The following is a 19,443-nucleotide window of genomic DNA, read 5'->3' as shown; positions in this document are numbered from 1 at the left end:
GCCTGTTTCACAAATGATCGTATTTTACTAGAGATTCTGTTTGGGATTCAGATGTGCATTCGGACAGCAATCCCTTTCAAGAAATGATACGTTCTGGATGAGGTCAAAGGTGCTGGAACACTGTATTTAGGATGTGTTTGCAGTTATTCTGTGTTTCTAGCTTCAACCCAATGATATATATATATATGCTCACTGATTTTTTGGTACATGCCCAGGGCAATAATCATTATGAGGATTTATTTCCATATGTGCTAGAGGTAGTGTTGTGAAATTCTTCAACACACTGGATCGCAGGTTTAAACCTGCACTCTTACTCCTTAAATACCAACAAATGCAGATATGTAGCAATCATATTGTAGCTGACACTCATTTGCCTATTTCACAAATGAGCATATTTTACTAGAGATTCTGTTTGGGATACGGATGTGCATTCTGACAACAATCTCTTTCAAAAAATGATTTTACCTTATCGCAGCTTTGCCCCTCTTGCCTCTTTGGAAAATATCTCCATCTTGTGGTCGTTGTTGGTAATGTCTAGACAATATCTCCATCTTGTGGTCGTTGTTGGTAATGTCTAGACAATATCTCCATCATGTGGTCGTTGTTGGTAATGTCTTCTTATGCCCTTTTTTTATTTCAATTCTTTATTAGTTGATTCTAGAATCTCTACAATAGAGCTGAAAATATCAGTTTTGTAGCAGACAATATGACATTAGTTATAGTCCAATTAAGACTTTATTACCCTGTTTGTAACATAACAAATTAAAATTGATTAAAACTAAGTTTGGAACACCAGGGAACATAAAAAATGATTTTTAGGAAAACCATGAGGTTCTCTGTGTCCGATGCCTGCAAGGGGAGAAAGCTAGAATTCTTTGCTTTTTCAAAATTTGAAAATAAACATCATATAACAACAGCTTTCATTCCTAGGAGTGAAAAATAACCATTTTTGAAGACATTTTAGTTTCTAAAACACTACAATAAAGTTAAAAACATCAGTTTTATATTACTTTTAGTATTTTTAGTGAAATTAGTCATTTATTGCACTATTTTTAATATAATCTCTAATTAAAAGTGAATAGAATTAAGTTTGGAGCAACAAGGAACACAAAAAAAAAGATTTTAAGGAAAAAAATGATGTCTTCTGTGCCAGGTGCCTGCAAGGGGAGAAAGCTAGAATCCTACCCAGGCTCCTGGAGCTCTGTCCTGGCTAAAGGAGGGTGAATCCATCCCCTTCAAAGCTCCATGAAAAAATGATCATTTAAAATTTGAAAAAAAAAACATCATATAACAACAGTTTTCATTCATAGGAGTGAAAAACAACCATTTTTGAAGACATATTAGTTTCTAAAACACTACAATAAAGTTGAAAACATCCGTTTTATATTACATTAATTTTTGTGAAATTAGTCATTTATTGCACTATTTTTAATAAAATCTCTAATTAAAAGTGATTAAAATTAAGTTTGGAGCAACAAGGAACACAAAAAAAAAGATTTTAAGGAAAAAAATGATGTCTTCTGTGCCAGGTGCCTGCAAGGGGAGAAAGCTAGAATCCTACCCAGGCTCCTGGAGCTCTGTCCTGGCTAAAGGAGGGTGAATCCATCCCATTCAAAGCTCCATGAAAAAATGATATTTTTAAATTTGAAAAAAAAAAAAACATTATAGAACAACATCTCTTGGTCCACAGAGTGCAAAAATCCAACTTTGAAGAAAATCCATTGACTGATCCCCGAATCCTGAAGTTTCTTCGCATGATATTGGGCTTGCAACCACTTTCTGGAAAATGATGAAAAATGCCAAAAATGAAAAAAAAGTTATCAATTCTAGAGCCTAAGAGGAAAATAAGACAAATGTATATCTCCAAATAATTTTATGTGCTTCAGAAGAGCCCAGGAAAGTTTTTTGCATACATGAAACCACGCCCGTTTGCACGTAAGCAGACATGGTTGCACACACGACTGCATGAAAGCACGCGTGCATGCAAAATCATCCTGTTAAGCATTTGAAAAGCCGCACCACGGCGCACTTGAAATAGCTCTTACATTAGTGGTCGACACAGGAATCGCCTTTTTATTTACGCTCTTACCAACGCGATGGAAAGCAAAACAAAGCAAAGCAGAGCAAAACAAAACGAACAAACGCAAAACCCTCACGTCCCGCACTTGCATATAACGCCGTTACGTGCCCAAGCGGTATTGTACGTCATCCTAGCACTGCACCCCGGGGCGTACGGTATATGGGAATGAGCACACGCCACGAATCGTCTGAAATCACTCCCTACAGCTGTAAGGCGCCTTGAAGCGTGCACCCCCAACATTCTTCTTTGCGCATCTGTGAAAGGTAAACTCTTGAGCAAACTCTGAACCAGCTCTAAGGAAACTAATCCGATTAGACGTTACTTTGACTCATCCTTTAACAGTTTTCAGTCTCTGTCTTTAAACACCTTGCTCAGTCACATTCAAGCCACAAGTACTCTTCTCGGATGTTGCACAAACAAATCCTAATGTCTTGAAAGCATTGCAGCATGTTTGTGTCCCACTTCCCGTGGCTGCAGGACGACTGACACGAACGGACAAACACAATCTGTGGCGTTTAGCGTGACATAGTCTTGCAGGCATCGTGCTGTCTTACTGCAATACTATACCACTTGAGGAAACAGTCCATCTGGCCATGAAACTCATTTGAACGTCTAGCTACAGCAACTAACAATAACATGATTTATTCAGGATGTGTGGAATCAGCACGTCCCGGAGACAGCTTCTGAAATCGTGAGCATTCTCTGGTGGTGTCCTGGAGGGCTCCCCCGGGCATGTGTTGGTGGTATAGTGGTGAGCATAGCTACCTTCCAAGCAGTTGACCCGGATTTGATTCCTGGCCAACGCAGTGGCAAGTGTTTTCAAATGCTGTCACAAGCCTTGGATTGTGACTAGCAAAGCGAAGCCTTTTGAAAGAGCTAAAGCACTGCAAAACGGAATTGAAGGAGAATCTTACAGGGGATTCTGAGCGGTGTCTAAATAAATAAATTCACAACGTCCGCGGATGGCATTTTGCAGCTGGAAGTAGATGTCGACGCTTTTTGCACACAGCACCAAAAAAGCGTCTTTTTTGAAGGTACAGGCATTGAGCATTGGTGGTTCATTGTTAGAACTCTTGCCTGCCACGCAGGAGGCTTGGTTTCGATTCCTGGCCAGTGGCTTTTGCAGCGAACGGCTCCATCACTTGCATCCCAACTTTTGCAACTCGCAACTGAAAACCCACTGAAGCTAAGCAGGTGTGAGCCAGGTCAGTACCTGGATGAGGGTGAGCTACAGGGAAAAACAAAGCTTCCAGCTGGAAGTGGTGTTAATGGGGCCAGCGGGGAGGCGCTCACCCTGAGGTCTGTGCGGGTCCCAATCTCCCAATATAGTGACGGAGAAGCTCTGTTGTAAAAGGGCGCTGTCTTTTGGATGAGATGTAAAACCGAGGTCATAGTGCTCTGTGGTCATTAAAAATGACCACCAAAACCTTTGACAAAAGCTCTTGGTAATTGATGGTCTTCAATAATGTTTCTCCTTTAGGTACATTTAAAATCAGCTGAATAATGCTGTGAAACCATGAAACTGCATGAGAAAGCCCGTACACTGAATTACAAGGCTTTCTATTCAAAGGAGGACAAAAGAAATTCCCTGAGTTCGATTTTTTGCAGCACAGAGAGGGGCACTGTCATAAGGCCGGTTAGCTCAGTTGGTTAGAGCGTGGTGCAAATAACGCCAAGGTCGCGGGTTCGAGCCCCGTACGGGCCATGTCCTTTTCTCCTCTCTTACCAAAGCTGTTAGGTTCCTTTCCTTGGTGAGATGGGTTGTCCTGCAACGCTGCCACACAGTGCCGACAGACAAGAGTGTTGCGGGAGAAGAGAAAAGTGTTTGAAGATTTAAGAGTGTCTTAGGTGGAGCCAAAATCAAGTGTCACAAATGCAAGTGGGAAGATTTCCAATGTTTAATATGGTCAAAATAAGCGGAAGTTACCAGCTGGTCCGGCACAGTCTGCCATGCTTTTGTCATATACTGTAAAGTGGTGTCGAACTGGAGCCTCACCATTTGCATATGTGAGGCTCCAGTTATACATCGATTGTCACATTAAATGACAAAAATGAAGAGAGGTAAAGCAGCTGGAGAGGTTTTCTTACAACTTTTGAGCTGACACAGTTTTGGAAAATGTTTCCTTCACGCTGCACTGTACAATATAGGCAGCCAAGAGTCTCCAAAACAAAACAGAATTGACAGATAGGAGAAAATTCCCACTCGTCCTGAAGTTCCCAAAATCCAGCACTGAGCGTAAACAAAGTGTCTAAGTAGCGTGTGAATGCTAACCCTAACCCTAGCAGGAGTTTGAGCAATCCAGCACTGAGAGTAAAAAGATGAGTCAAAGTAACGTCTAATCGGATTAGTTTCCTTAGAGCTGGTTCAGAGTTTGCTCAAGAGTTTACCTTTCACAGATGCGCAAAGAAGAATGTTGGGGGTGCAGGCTTCAAGGCGCCTTACAGCTGTAGGGAGTGATTCGAGACGATTCGTGGCGTGTGCTCGTTCCCATATACCTTACGCCCCGGGGTGCAGTGCTAGGATGACGTACAATACCGCTTGGGCACGTAACGGCGTTATATGCAAGTGCGGGACGTGAGTGTTTTCGTTTGTTCGTTTTGTTTTGCTCTGCTTTGCTTTGTTTTGCTTTCCATCGCGTTGGTAAGAGCGTAAATAAAAAGGCGATTCCTGTGTCTACCACTAATGTAAGAGCTATTTCAAGTGCGACGTGGTGCAGCTTTTCAAATGCTTGTGGGCATTTCTCTGTTGTTGATTCTTTTTTTGTGTGTAACAAAGTGGCATTTTCATGTCCGGACGGGGAGACTTTATCATTCCGACATGAAGCCACCCTTAAGTCCTCTGAGGCGTGTCTGTCTGCAAGGCTTGTATTTTGGAAATGTTTTTTTGAAACGGAAAACGACTTTGAAATAGGCTTCCGCTGGCGCCTCGCGATCCAGGTAAGATTGTAGCAAGAACGCAGCGGCGGTGGGGCTTGCTGTAGTCGTGGCTGAGTGGTTAAGGCGATGGACTAGAAATCCATTGGGGTCTCCCCGCACAGGTTCCAATCTTGCCGACTACGTTGTCCGCCTTCAGTCGGTGTGTTTCGGCACAAGCAAAGAAGCGCGCCTCTTTGCTGTTCCTGGTGGTTTTAAAACGCCCAATCGCTTGTACCCGCTGCCTTGGAAATAAGTTCTTCAGCGTCCGCAAATGGCATTTTGCAGCTGGAAGCATATGTCGACGCGTTTTGCACAGAGCACCAAAAAAGCGTCTTTTTTGAAGGGACAGGCACTGAGCATTGGTGGTTCAGTGGTAGAATTCTCGCCTGCCACGCGGGAGGCTCGGGTTCGATTCCCGGCCAATGCAGTGGCTTTTGCAGCGAGCAGCTCCATCACTTGCATCCCCTTGCAACTCGCAACTGAAAACCCACTGAAGCTAAGCAGGTGTGAGCCAGGTCAGAATCCGGATGAGGGTGAGCTACAGGGAAAAACAAAGCTTCCAGCTGGAAGCGGTGTTAATGGTGCCGGCGGGGGGGCGCTCACCCTGAGGTCTGTGCGGGTCCCAATGCCCCAGTATAGTGACGGAGATGCTGTGTTGTAAAAGGGCGCTGTCTTTTTGGATAAAACCGAGGTCACAGCACTCTGTGGTCATTCAAAATGACCACCAAAACCTTTGACAAAAGCTCTTGGTAATTGATGGTCTTCAATAATGCTTCTCCTTTAGGTACATTTTAAATCAGCTGAAAAATGCTGTGAAATGGGGGGGCACTTCAGGCCAGTGTAGGATTTGGGTTACAAGAACCATGAAACTGCACGAGAAAGCCCGTACACTGATTACACGGCTTTCTATTCAAAGGAGGACAAAAGAAATTCCCTGAGTTTGATTTTTTGCAGCACAGAGAGGAGCACTGTCATGAGGCCGGTTAGCTCAGTTGGTTAGAGCGTGGTGCTAATAACGCCAAGGTCGCGGGTTTGAGCCCTGTACGGGCCAGGTCTAGGTCCAGGTCCCTGTTTATGAAACAGGCAAATGACTGTCTCAGGGGCCCATTCCTCATTCTCAAGACACATGTATGCAGTATGTACACCGTGCATTGAGCAATAGGGACTGAATACACCACAGGTAAGGTTAGAAGTCATTCTGAGGTGCCACATGTGAGGGATACAGCTAGGCATCCGAAATGTAGGGTTTGAGGCCCTTCAGGAGTACTGCATCCTTTGAGACAGACCCGTGCATGTTAAACAAATGATCATTTCTTTCGGCATTAGGGACTAAATATACTAAACATATGATGCTAAAATGTTATTTTCACATATATTAATGTAATAAATGATTGCTTATGCTTTATAAACAAATCTAATTAAAATAAAAGCTTAAGTTTTGTATTTATCTTGTACCATAGAACATGATTTTCTTTGTATTTCAAGCCCACAAAGTGTCCAAATGACGCACTACATGATATAAGGAAGATTATCACATGCATATCGGTATTATCTTTCTTATGAAAATGCATTCCTTTCATTACCTTTTACTTTTTAAAATGAACTCAAATTGAGTATAATGTAATAATTTAAGTAGAATAGATTCTAATAATATAATGATCCAGTGTTTTGCACTACTTCACTGCTTCACTGCTCTATGCCATCTGGAAATAAATCCTCAGACTGCTTACTGCCCTGGGCATGTACCAATAAATTAAAGGAGCACATCTGTTTATCACTGCGTTGAAGCAGGAGACACACAGTCTCTGCAAACACATCCTAGATACAGTGTTCCAGCACCTTTGACCTCATCCAGAACGTATCATTTCTTGAAAGGGATTGCTGTCCGAATGCACATCTGAATCCCAAACAGAACCTCTAGTAAAATACGATCATTTGTGAAACAGGCAAATGACTGTCTCAGGGGCCCATTCCTCATTGTCAGACACATGTATGGAATGCTTTCACTGTGCATTGAGCAATAGGGATTAAAAACACCGCAGGTAAGGTTAGATGTCATGTTCTATGATCATTTCTTTCGGCATTAGGGACTAAATATACTAAACGTATGATGCTAAAATGTTATTTTCACATATATTAATGTAATAAATGATTGCTTATGCTTTATAAACAAATCTAATTAAAATAAAAGCTTAAGTTTTGTATTTATCTTGTACCATAGAACATGATTTTCTTTGTATTTCAAGCCCACAAAGTGTCCAAATGTTCTATGATCATTTCTTTCAGCATTAGGGACTAAATATACCAAACGTATGATGCTAAAATCCTGAAAAAAGGATGTGCTCCATCTCGTCAGTAGATTGGATTCCAAAACTGATTTGGGTCAATATACATTACCTTTGAAATTAAAGTACAGTCTACTGTAGGGAACCATCAACTTAGAAAGCATTGGCCTTCCCTGGGGGTCAGGTAGGTGCAAAAGATAAACTTTTATCCTATCTTTACCTTAAGATAAGTGGCCAAGCAGTATTTTTCCAAGTTTCACCAAGCACATCATGTTGCCATAGTAGACAAAGTTCTATAAAATGTTAAATAACTTTTAAAAAAAGCATCTTGGTCTTACAGTACTGTACAAGGTGAATTAAACTGTCCCTGGTAATAAAAAGTAATTAGAAGCATCTCAGAAACTTTATCTCTAGAAACATTAGCTGTTTTATATCATGTAATTTAGTGTGATGTTGTCAGAATTCAAGGACATTATCACACACAGAAATTGGTTCAGTTAAATCTAAAAAACACAGCTAAACATGGGTTTAAATGTAACAGAAGTCTTACCTCTTGTCAAAAGATTTAATTCAAGAAGCGATGTAATAAATGATTGCTTATGCTTTATAAAGAAATCTAATTAAAATAAAAGCTTAAGTTTTGTATTTATCTTGTACCATAGAACATGATTTTCTTTGTATTTGAAGCCCACAAAGTGTCCAAATGATGCACTACATGATATAAGGAAGATTATCACATGCATATCGGTATTATCTTTCTTATGAAAATGCATTCCTTTCATTACCTTTTACTTTTTAAAATGAACTCAAATTGTGTATAATGTAATAATTTAAGTAGAATAGATTCAGGTAGGAAATATAGAGTCATGATGTTTATGGCTGACATCATTTCACATGGGTGAATTTTAAGCTAAGAAATAAAAACATTTACAATGAAGATACCATTACTTAATTTTAAATGCCTTTAAAAAATAAATACCTCCTGAGAATAATTTGCCACTCCCAGATCCTTGGTAAGGTACTGTTTGAATCCAATCAGGAGAGGAGCATCCAGGGAGTGCTTTCTATAGAGTCCAGCTTGGGCCACTCTCTTCCGGCCTGCTGATACTTTTTAACTACTCAGGGCCTGTAAGGATATAAAACACCGGTTTAAACATTTTATACCTATAAGACAAATTAGAATTTTAGTAAAAAATAGATACATCTGAAAAATAAAAAGTCTTACTGCTGATAGAGTTCTTCAGAGCTCATATCTTCCCTTTCCTTATCCGCTTCTGTTTCAGTTTCTAGAGCAGCCTCTGGCATCTCTTCCTCCTGGACAGCGGCCTCTTGCTCAGGGCCGCTGGAATGCAGGTATATTCTTTTCAACATGCTTTTACATAATATGTTGTAACAATGATTTCAAAAAGAAACTACAGAAGCCTTACAGATTAAAAATATCTCACCTTGCCAATGTGTCTTCAGGCTTCCCATGTACAAAAAGGCCCAAGGACTCTAGCAGTCTTATAACCACTATCCTGTTTGCCTCACCAGACACGATCTCTATTCTGTGGTAATCCACGATGACCCCATTCTTCAGGTGATTCATCATGTCCTCCCTCGCCTGTTGAGAGGCCATCCTGATCTCTTCTGCCGTGGCGTGCTTCATACACGCCCTCTTCAAGTGAGCAGGAAGCTGATCAAGAGTATTCAGGCACATCTTGCACACCAGGGGAATCCTCGCGGGTTTCCTTTGAAAATAAATAATACCATCTGTGTATAGAAACAAGCTAAGACTGATTTCTTAAATTATCCTTAATTTTCTCTCTCATAGTTTGAGCATAATGATTTTATTGCATTTATATAAGAATTGCTCATTGCTCCAAAATAAATAATGGTTTCATAAAAAAGTGAGCACTTACTTGGTCTCAGTCACAGACTTTCCAATAGAAGCCATTGTGGAGTTCAGCAACTGCAGGTCCTAGAAGTGGGGAAGGAATTTTAAAAGAGAAATTGAATTACAATACAGAAGGAATGGCTGAGGGATCACTGAAATATATATATACAAATTCCAAAGACTGAGTCCATATAGAAACAACTACCTTTCATTTTCAGTATAAGAAAAAAAAAACATTATCTTCCAAAGCATCATAAAATTGTCCCTTCTTCCCTGTGACCTCATTGCTCTGCTCTCTCCTCTGTGCAGCTGAGCCCGACTCACGGTAAAATGGAAAAAAATATGCCCTCGACGTGAAATTTACTCTGGAGCGAGCCAGTGTTGCGCATAGCTGCCTTCAAAGCAGTTGACCCAGGTTCGATTCCCGGCCAATGCAGTTGCAAATGTTTTCAAATGCTGTCATGAGCCTTGGATTGTGACTAGCAAAGTGAAGCCTTTTGAAAGAGCTAAAGCACTGCAAAACGGAATTGAAGGAGAATCTTACAGGGGATTCTGAGCAGTGTCTGCATACATGCAGTCAGATAAAGGTGCTGAAAGCTTGAGCTACTCTCAATGTCATGCTGCCCTTCCCCGGAGTAAATCTGTTACATTGAAAGAATGCTTCTGGCAGGTTCAAAAAGGGACCCTTGTTAATTGGAGAAATCAATGATTTCGAATGAATTCTGTACGCGTTAAAAGACAGCTATACACAGAAAACATGCAGGACACTGCTCATGATGTTTCCCGAGCCGAAACACAGTGCGTTTTTCCAAGCCATTTGACAAAGCCCACCCACTGAAAACTGCAGCAGATCGTGTAAAGACGTTCAACTTTGTAACTACTGCACGCACAGGAAGCAGAATAAATTCCTCTTTTCAAACTGTCAAAGGTTTGCTTTGCGAACGCTGCAGGACATCGCACAATCTCTTTTGAACAGGGACAAACGATTTCTTATGGGGCGCAGTAAGTACAGACGTTTAAAATGCTCCACTCATGCCGACGATGCAGCATGAAGAAGCGCAACCTAACGTTTGACAGACAAAAGCCAGGCGCCGCTACGAGCAATATGAAATCAAACTGACAGCACACGGCGTTTCGCGCTGACACAAAAGTAATCTCGACAGACGCTGTTCTCTGCATAAAGCTGAAAGAGCTAAAGAGCGTTTCTGTTGACACGTAACAAGCTCGTTTCTTTCTACCATGATATCACCATGACCAAATCTGTCTTTAAACACCTTGCTCAGTCTCTGACGAGACTGTCAAAAATTGCTTTCGCCGATTGTATTGCAAACCGGCGGAAGCGGGGTATTGGGAAAAGTTTTCAACTAGCAATAATCGCGCCTCGGCTAAACCTCACAGGCTACGATACTGCCACTGCGCAAAGCTGACGGTTGCCAAGCAACCGCGGGGATCCTATGGAAATCGTTATCGATCGTCTCATGGCATGTCGTTGCTATAACGCTTCATATTTGTCGTCTTCTTCTTCTTCTAGCTTGAGGTTTTGAAGAATTTCATGACAGACAAGGGCTCCGTTGGGAACAAAGGGCGTTGTGAGAAAACCGTTGCTTATTTTCAGCAGCAGAAATACAACCCTTTAAATAAAAGATGACAGAACAATGACGAAGGTCATGCCGGGAGGAACTCATGCACTATAGAGGAAAGGGGGCGGGCACGTACAGTTCACATTCAAGCCACAAGTACTCTTCTTGGATGTTGCACAAACAAATCCTAACGTCTTGAAAGCATTGCAGCATGTTTGTGTCCCACTTCCCGTGGCTGCGGGACGACTGACAAGAACGGACAAACAATCTGTGGCGTTTAGCGTGACATAGTCTTGCAGGCATCGTGCTGTCTCACTGCAATACTATACCGCTGGAGGAAACAGTCCATCTGGCCATGAAACTCATTTGAACGTCTAGCTACAGCAACTAACAATATCATGATTTATTCAGGATGTGTGGAATCAGCACGTCCCGGAGACAGCTTCCGAAATCGTGAGCATTCTCTGGTGGTAGGGGCGTTCAAGATGCCGCTCAGGTGGGAGGTAAAGTTTAGTGGTTGGGGAGTTTTTTTGAGTTTTTCATGACCTGAATGTTAATTTTTGCTTTTTTTGACTACAGAAAAATAAGGACTTAACACTAGTTGTTTAAACTTCAGTTATAATTGAAAGAAAAAAAAAACGATTTTTTTTTAGGTTTAAAAAGTCCGATATGAGTAACACTGGGAAAAGAAAAGAGAGTGCTGGGTCTTCGAAGGAGAACTCTAAGATACCTCAATCGTATATGTATAGCACTACAAAAAAATCGATGGCAACTAAAGGGAAAAGTGAAGCAGCTGCAGGGGCAGCAAGAGGGCGGAGGTGCCGCGCGCCCGGCCGACGTGTTGGACCGGTGCGCTTTACGTGCTGAAATAAACACGCGACAGCCCCGAAATGTTTCCAGAGTGCTGTGCACTGAAGACTTGCCTGGTGCTCCTCCGTGCAGATTGTTTGTCCTCCTCCAGTGCGGGACGAGCCAACACAAGGGAGCGCATTCGCCAACATCCAGGCACGCAATGCGATTTGGAAAGCAGCTCCTTTCCAAAGAGTTGCACACGAACGATCCTTCAGTCCCGCTCGGGGGGCACGGAACCCCCGCCACACACAGCTTCAAGTAGCGAGTCAGGCGCAGGGACTTTCGCTTACGGCCACACCACCCTGGACACGCCCGATCTTGTCTGATCTCGGAAGCTAAGCAGGGTTGGGCCTGGTTAGTACTTGGATGGGAGACCGCCTGGGAATACCAGGTGCTGTAAGCTTTTGCTCTCCCGGCCAGCAGGGGTCGCCGTTGGTGCCGTAGGCTTTGGGAGGAAAACCTGCAGAATGGAAAGGTGATCTATAGCCTCATCTCTAGAGATGTTTTGTTGCTGTGGCATGTGTGTGACCCATATTCGAAAAAAAAAACCCGTCTGTAAAACGAATATCGAAGCTGCCTCTAAATCTGCAAATGAAGATGAGTCGATAAACCACTCGTTTTTCGTATAACTAGACATATATTCATTTGTTACCGATTTCATTCATTGAGCACGAATACAATAGAGGTACAGCCATTCACTGTTTGACATGTCTGCACTGGTACAGAACCGAGCAATCAGAAAACGGGTGAAACTGTCTTTAGACTCAGCATACAGTACCGAGGCCCCCCATGACCAAATAAAGGCTAACCTCGATAATCAGCCTAAAGAACGCAGACTACAGCAAAACGACTGACTTTGAAAAGGGAATGAACGTCCGGAAGGAGTAGTGGAACTAGCTTGAGATGCTTCTCCGGACCCCTAACTAAAAGCCAGCGAGAACCAGCAGCGGCGTCCACTCCTGTCGAACCGGGATCCTTCCGCAGCCACGCAGCTCGTGGTGTCCTAACCCTCCCGTATCTGATTTTGGACCAAGCACATCAGGGGAGAGCGCGAACGCAGTCCCCCACTACCAGAAATTATGCAGTCGAGATTCCCACATTTGGGGAATTCGCAGGGGTCAGCACAGCCGGAGTGCAATGGCCGAGCCTCGCCCTGGGTGAACCTCCTTCTTGATCAAGGTATCTCCCCTGCCAGGTAAGTATGAGTTAAACAGGCCCCTGCAAGCGGCCCGCACCCACAGCACAAATCGCGCAGCCTAGGCCACCTCCTCGCCCTGCACGCCACCGCCTCCTGCTGGGCCCACTCTTTCACACACTCACACGCCACACTAACACTCAAAAGTGTGGGCAAAACGAGAAAACGAGCGCGCCGTTTCCTACACATCTGCAGTCGCCGTTGCGCATTCGCAGCATGTCCCGGGATGCAATTCGGCCTCATTGCGACGTGCGCCTGCCACACACCGAACAAACCTTTTCAGCAATTTCCAAAAAACGGGCCTGCTTGCCTGCCCACAAGGCTCCGTCTCTTACCTGCTCTCCAGAGCCTGCTGCCTTCTGTGCTTTTCTCTCGGCACCGCTGCAGTGCACACAACTCCTGCAGCGGGAGGGGGGGAGAAAGTTCCCGCGCTCTGCCGCAGGGAAGGCTCGCTCCGTGCGCACACGTCCTTTCGATGCCAGTCCAACAAGTGCTCCGCATTAGCTGCGTCGGGGCTCCAATGGCCACAATGCCGGGGAATGGCACCTGTAAAGTGTTAATTGGGGCACAGGAACAGCCCGTCTCGTCTCGGGGGGGCCGGCTTCAGAGACAATACAGCAAACACAGCGGGGCGGGGGAAGAAGACGACACCACACATGCGGGTACATTCAGCTCCGGCGGGAACGAGACATTTGTCGGTCTTTTCAAGTGCCGAGAGCCGAGCAATCCTTCACTTGTATCGTTTCTCCCCGGTGACTAGATCTGGCCCTGCGACTCTCGACTGGGCTCACCCCCGGGGCAGCCCAGCAGGTGTGAGCCTGGCCGGCACCCGGATGGGAGATTCCACCCCGGAAAAGCTCCGGTTGCTGCTGCTCCTGCAAGAGGTGTGACTGGGACCAGTAGGGAGCGCTCACCCTGCGGGCTGTGTGGCTCTCTTACGCCCCAGCCTCCTGATGGCGACACTCTGCTGCACAAACAGGCGCCGTCCTTCGGGGGAGGCGTCAAACCGAGGTCCCGACCCTCCTTGGCCATTAGGAAACCCCAGGGCTCAATGAATGAAATCGGTAACAAATGAATAAATGTCTAGTTATACGAAAAACGAGTGGTTTATCGACTCATCTTCATTTGCAGATTTAGAGGCAGCTTCGATATTCGTTTTACAGACGGGTTTTTTTTTTTTGAATATGGGTCACACACATGCCACAGCAACAAAACATCTCTAGAGATGAGGCTATAGATCACCTTTCCATCCTGCAGGTTTTCCTCCCAAAGCCTACGGCACCAACGGCGACCCCTGCTGGCCGGGAGAGCAAAAGCTTACAGCACCTGGTATTCCCAGGCGGTCTCCCATCCAAGTACTAACCAGGCCCAACCCTGCTTAGCTTCCGAGATCAGACAAGATCGGGCGTGTCCAGGGTGGTGTGGCCGTAAGCGAGAGCCCTGGCGCATGACTCGCTACTTGAAGCTGTGTGTGGCGGGGGTTCCATGCCCCCCGAGCGGGACTGAAGGATCGTTCGTGTGCAACTCTTTGGAAAGGAGCTGCTTTCCAAATCGCATTGCGTGCCTGGATGTTGGCGAATGCGCTCCCTTGTGTTGGCTCGTCCCGCACTGGAGGAGGACAAACAATCTGCACGGAGGAGCACCAGGCAAGTCTTCAGTGCACAGCACTCTGGAAACATTTCGGGGCTGTCGCGTGTTTATTTCAGCACGTAAAGCGCACCGGTCCAACACGTCGGCCGGGCGCGCGGCGCCTCCGCCCTCTTGCTGCCCCTGCAGCTGCTTCACTTTTCCCTTTAGTTGCCATCGATTTTTTTGTAGTGCTATACATATACGATTGAGGTATCTTAGAGTTCTCCTTCGAAGACCCAGCACTCTCTTTTCTTTTCCCAGTGTTACTCATATCGGACTTTTTAAACATAAAAGGGTTAACCCTAAAGAAATCGTTTTTTTTTCTTTCAATTATAACTGAAGTTTAAACAACTAGTGTTAAGTCCTTATTTTTCTGTAGTCAAAAAAAGCAAAAATTAACATTCAGGTCATGAAAAACTCAAAAAAACTCCCCAACAACTAAACTTTACCTCCCACCTGAGCGCCATCTTGAACGCCCCTACCACCAGAGAATGCTCACGATTTCGGAAGCTGTCTCCGGGACGTGCTGATTCCACACATCCTGAATAAATCATGATATTGTTAGTTGCTGTAGCTAGACGTTCAAATGAGTTTCATGGCCAGATGGACTGTTTCCTCCAGCGGTATAGTATTGCAGTGAGACAGCACGATGCCTGCAAGACTATGTCACGCTAAACGCCACAGATTGTTTGTCCGTTCTTGTCAGTCGTCCCGCAGCCACGGGAAGTGGGACACAAACATGCTGCAATGCTTTCAAGACGTTAGGATTTGTTTGTGCAACATCCAAGAAGAGTACTTGTGGCTTGAATGTGAACTGTACGTGCCCGCCCCCTTTCCTCTATAGTGCATGAGTTCCTCCCGGCATGACCTTCGTCAACCGGGGTAAAGTTAGCTCGAAGTTCGAAAACGATTTTGGCACGCCTGTAGCGCTTTCACGAAACCTCTTAGAGTTGCGAGAATGCTTGTTTTGTGTATAAAATACATTGTGGATGCTTTCTCAGCCTTTACTTTGTCGTTTTTATGACATTTTTTTGACCAAGCACGCATATTCTTTTGTCCATATCTTCGCGATGGAAGCACAGAATGCTGTCAAACCAAATGCATTTTAAAGACCACGACTTGTGGATATTTCCACACCCTTTATATCAAACTATCAGTGAGCTAATTATCTTTTTTAAAACCTCCGGTTTTTCATCGATGCGTAATTACGCACGAACTGGAACCCGGGGGACCGCTGTGTGCACACGTTCACAACGCGAGAAATACTGTTCAATACGGCTTCGTGCGAAAAACCGGTATATGACCATAGGAAGCAGAACAGCGCAGTCTCCAATTACCCAGACTGTAAGCACGGGAATAAAGCTTTGTTTGATTTCTGAAACCCTTCCTTTACGTCCTGTTTTCATTCAGGTAAGGGTCAACTATATTCACAATACTACTGACAGCAGGAAGATAAAAATATTCTTTACTCAGCAGCTTATTAAAAACAGCTCCCATGATGTTCATACCGACTTTTTACACAGAACACTGACACAGCTTTGTGTTCTGAATCTCTTTTTCTCTTGCTTTTATTTAATGTGGCACAATGCACTGGGATAGGGGTATTCTGTTCACAAACCAATAGCATTTAAACCACAGCACCCACAATGCTGCAGGTAAGTGTTTTGCACACTAAGCAGGTCATCTGACTATTCCCAGCTTTGTTTTGGGTTATGGAACCTTTATTTTTTTATGATTTTCTGAAGATAACACTACAGGTGGGATGGGTGGGTTGTCTTCATGGCTCAATAGCATTTCAAATACAGCACCCACTCTGCTGAAACCAAGTGTTTTACACACCAGACAGGCCCCCAAACCTCATACAACCTTACTGTAGCTGTGGCCCCTTTCTTTAATTTTTTATGATTTTCTGAAGATTACACTACAGGTAATACACTGGGACGGGTGGGTCGTCTTCATGGCTCAATAGCATTTCAAATACAGCACCCACTCTGCTGAAACCAAGTGTTTTACACACCAGACAGGCCCCCAAACCTCATACAACCTTACTGTAGCTGTGGCCCATTTCTTTAATTTTTTATGATTTTCTGAAGATTACACTACAGGTAATACACTGGGACGGGTGGGTCGTCTTCATGGCTCAATAGCATTTCAAATACAGCACCCACTCTGCTGAAACCAAGTGTTTTACACACCAGACAGGCCCCCAAACCTCATACAACCTTACTGTAGCTGTGGCCCCTTTCTTTAATTTTTTATGATTTTCTGAAGATTACACTACAGGTAATACACTGGGACGGGTGGGTCGTCTTCATGGCTCAATAGCATTTCAAATACAGCACCCACTCTGCTGAAACCAAGTGTTTTACACACCAGACAGGCCCCCAAACCTCATACAACCTTACTGTAGCTGTGGTCCCTTTCTTTAATTTTTTATGATTTTCTGAAGATTACACTACAGGTAATACACTGGGACGGGTGGGTCGTCTTCATGGCTCAATAGCATTTCAAATACAGCACCCACTCTGCTGAAACCAAGTGTTTTACACACCAGACAGGCCCCCAAACCTCATACAACCTTACTGTAGCTGTGGCCCCTTTCTTTAATTTTTTATGATTTTCTGAAGATTACACTACAGGTAATACACTGGGACGGGTGGGTCGTCTTCATGGCTCAATAGCATTTCAAATACAGCACCCACTCTGCTGAAACCAAGTGTTTTACACACCAGACAGGCCCCCAAACCTCATACAACCTTACTGTAGCTGTGGCCCATTTCTTTAATTTTTTATGATTTTCTGAAGATTACACTACAGGTAATACACTGGGACAGGTGGGTCGTCTTCATGGCTCAATAGCATTTCAAATACAGCACCCACTCTGCTGAAACCAAGTGTTTTACACACCAGACAGGCCCCCGAACCTCATACAACCTTACTGTAGCTGTGGCCCCTGTCTTTATTTTGTAATGAGTTTCTGAAGATAACACTACAGGTAATACACTGGGACAGGTGGGTCGTCTTCATGGCTCAATAGCATTTCAAATACAGCACCCACTCTGCTGAAACCAAGTGTTTTACACACCAGACAGGCCCCCAAACCTCATACAACCTTACTGTAGCTGTGGCCCCTTTCTTTAATTTTTTATGATTTTCTGAAGATTACACTACAGGTAATACACTGGGACGGGTGGGTCGTCTTCATGGCTCAATAGCATTTCAAATACAGCACCCACTCTGCTGAAACCAAGTGTTTTACACACCAGACAGGCCCCCAAACCTCATACAACCTTACTGTAGCTGTGGCCCCTTTCTTTAATTTTTTATGATTTTCTGAAGATTACACTACAGGTAATACACTGGGACAGGTGGGTCGTCTTCATGGCTTCATGATTTTTTGACTGTAATCAAGTGTTGTGCATTTGTGCAAGTGTCAGGCCTCCTGACCTTTCACAGTCATGCTTTGTTGTGTGAAACTTTAATTCTCTTTTTAGGATTTTTTGAACATGGGAACTTCCACCGAGATGAATGAGGTGCTCTTCAATAGCTTTTTCATCTATACACACAAGCGTATGTAACCAAGGCACTCAGAACCAACAGAATCAACGTGAAGTCATAGAAAAACAAGAATGCCCCCGAGACATCTGCACCCCCCTCTTGGACCACTCTGGTATCAACACCCCCAAACCAATCCATACCAGCTAACAAGACTCAGAATCGGTGCAACCCTCCAACCTGGACCAAGAGCAGGATGGGACAAGTACCTGCACCACACTACGCACCCCTCATCCAGACCAGCAGGACAGCCAGACAGCACCATCATGACACACATAATGAGATCACTTTCTGTCAGTATGTGTAACATTCTGGGCCTGGGCTCCTCTGTATTTTGGCTGAAGGGAGTTCAACAACATTATTAAACGGACTGACATCATAATCTGACAAGATACATTGTTTAGGGGAGACTTGTCCACCCACTGTCCCCCTGGTAACGTGAAGATCATTGTCCCTTGGCTTACCTAAACCAGAATCACTTGGGTCTCCGGGGCGGATCGGTGTATGGTACAAAGTCTTAAAAACAGAACATTGTTGAATTGTCTATAAAAAACAACCAATATCCCTTGGATTTCCCAAACACAAAGCTGGAGCAAGTATACTAACTCCATACCCTTAAACTACAAAAGGCCTGTGGCGTAGACAGGGTAAACAGCCACATCATGTGACATAACTGCATGAGCCTAGTGATGAGCCTAGTTTAAAATACTCAACCCCATCCTGAAGTACGGATGTTTTCCTTTGGCCTGGAATCCAGGACTGATCACCTGACCCTAACAACTGCCGGAGCATTTGTGTGAACAGTAACCTGGGCTAGCTATTCACCAGTATCTTCAATACCCTATTACTGGCAGCTTGCCAAATACAGTGTCCTGAATAGAAGTCAGATCGACTTCATATGAAGCTGGCACATATCTGACCACATACGCACTCAACACACACTTTAAATGAACAGAAAAATAGTGACCTGTGTCTTTGATTTCTAAAAAGCAATAGGCTCTATTTTGAACAAATAACAAATATACAAACTTTCAATGTGGGGTAAGAGGTACAGTCCACAACTGATTTTTTTTAGCGTACTCAGAAAGTATAAGCGGTTTGAAAATACTTACATAAATTATTTTAGGAAGACTGTGTTGGTTTTTGTATCATTTGTGTTTGTGTTGACTCTTATTGAGATCTCCAGTCACCTGCCCTTATAGATGCCTCTTTTGCTTATGTGTTGTTAGAAATTGAGCTCGCCTGTGTGCCTGCTTCTAGGGTTTTTTTAAAAAAGGAATAGGTTGGTTTTCTATTTTTTTTACCCCTTGCCCAGTAGCAGTCTACTACAGGGGGGATTCTGGGTCCTCTCTCCATACAGTATGTCTCCTTTTGCATTGTTTCCAGACCTGGGCTGATTTGAGTTTTTCATGGTAATGGATTACAAGGGTAGGTCTGACAGAAGTGAATGTGGTGGATCTGCCATCTGCCCAGGC

General features: G+C 44.0%; 5 non-coding genes across 5 annotated transcripts; 2 read left to right on the top strand and 3 right to left on the bottom strand.

The window, feature by feature from the left end:
* The first annotated feature begins 5,352 nt into the window (after positions 1 to 5,352).
* trnag-gcc (transfer RNA glycine (anticodon GCC)) lies at positions 5,353 to 5,423 on the top strand. The gene has a single exon. It is a non-coding gene; the product is annotated as a tRNA-Gly (tRNA).
* Positions 5,424 to 10,440: 5,017 nt separating this feature from the next.
* Positions 10,441 to 10,582, bottom strand: LOC138236127 (U4 spliceosomal RNA). Its single transcript, XR_011188521.1, has one exon. It is a non-coding gene; the product is annotated as a U4 spliceosomal RNA (small nuclear RNA).
* Positions 10,583 to 11,873: 1,291 nt separating this feature from the next.
* LOC138236111 (5S ribosomal RNA) lies at positions 11,874 to 11,992 on the top strand. Its single transcript, XR_011188507.1, has one exon. It is a non-coding gene; the product is annotated as a 5S ribosomal RNA (ribosomal RNA).
* Positions 11,993 to 12,628: 636 nt separating this feature from the next.
* LOC138236114 (U1 spliceosomal RNA) lies at positions 12,629 to 12,792 on the bottom strand. Its single transcript, XR_011188510.1, has one exon. It is a non-coding gene; the product is annotated as a U1 spliceosomal RNA (small nuclear RNA).
* Positions 12,793 to 14,098: 1,306 nt separating this feature from the next.
* LOC138236036 (5S ribosomal RNA) lies at positions 14,099 to 14,217 on the bottom strand. The gene has a single exon (XR_011188437.1). It is a non-coding gene; the product is annotated as a 5S ribosomal RNA (ribosomal RNA).
* Positions 14,218 to 19,443: the final 5,226 nt, after the last annotated feature.

The sequence above is a fragment of the Lepisosteus oculatus genome, unplaced genomic scaffold (genome assembly GCF_040954835.1).
Source record: "Lepisosteus oculatus isolate fLepOcu1 unplaced genomic scaffold, fLepOcu1.hap2 HAP2_SCAFFOLD_87, whole genome shotgun sequence".
Classification (NCBI taxonomy): Eukaryota; Metazoa; Chordata; class Actinopteri; order Semionotiformes; family Lepisosteidae; genus Lepisosteus; species Lepisosteus oculatus.
The sequence above is the reverse complement of the archived record's forward strand: the minus strand, read 5'-3'. Positions and strand labels throughout refer to the sequence as shown.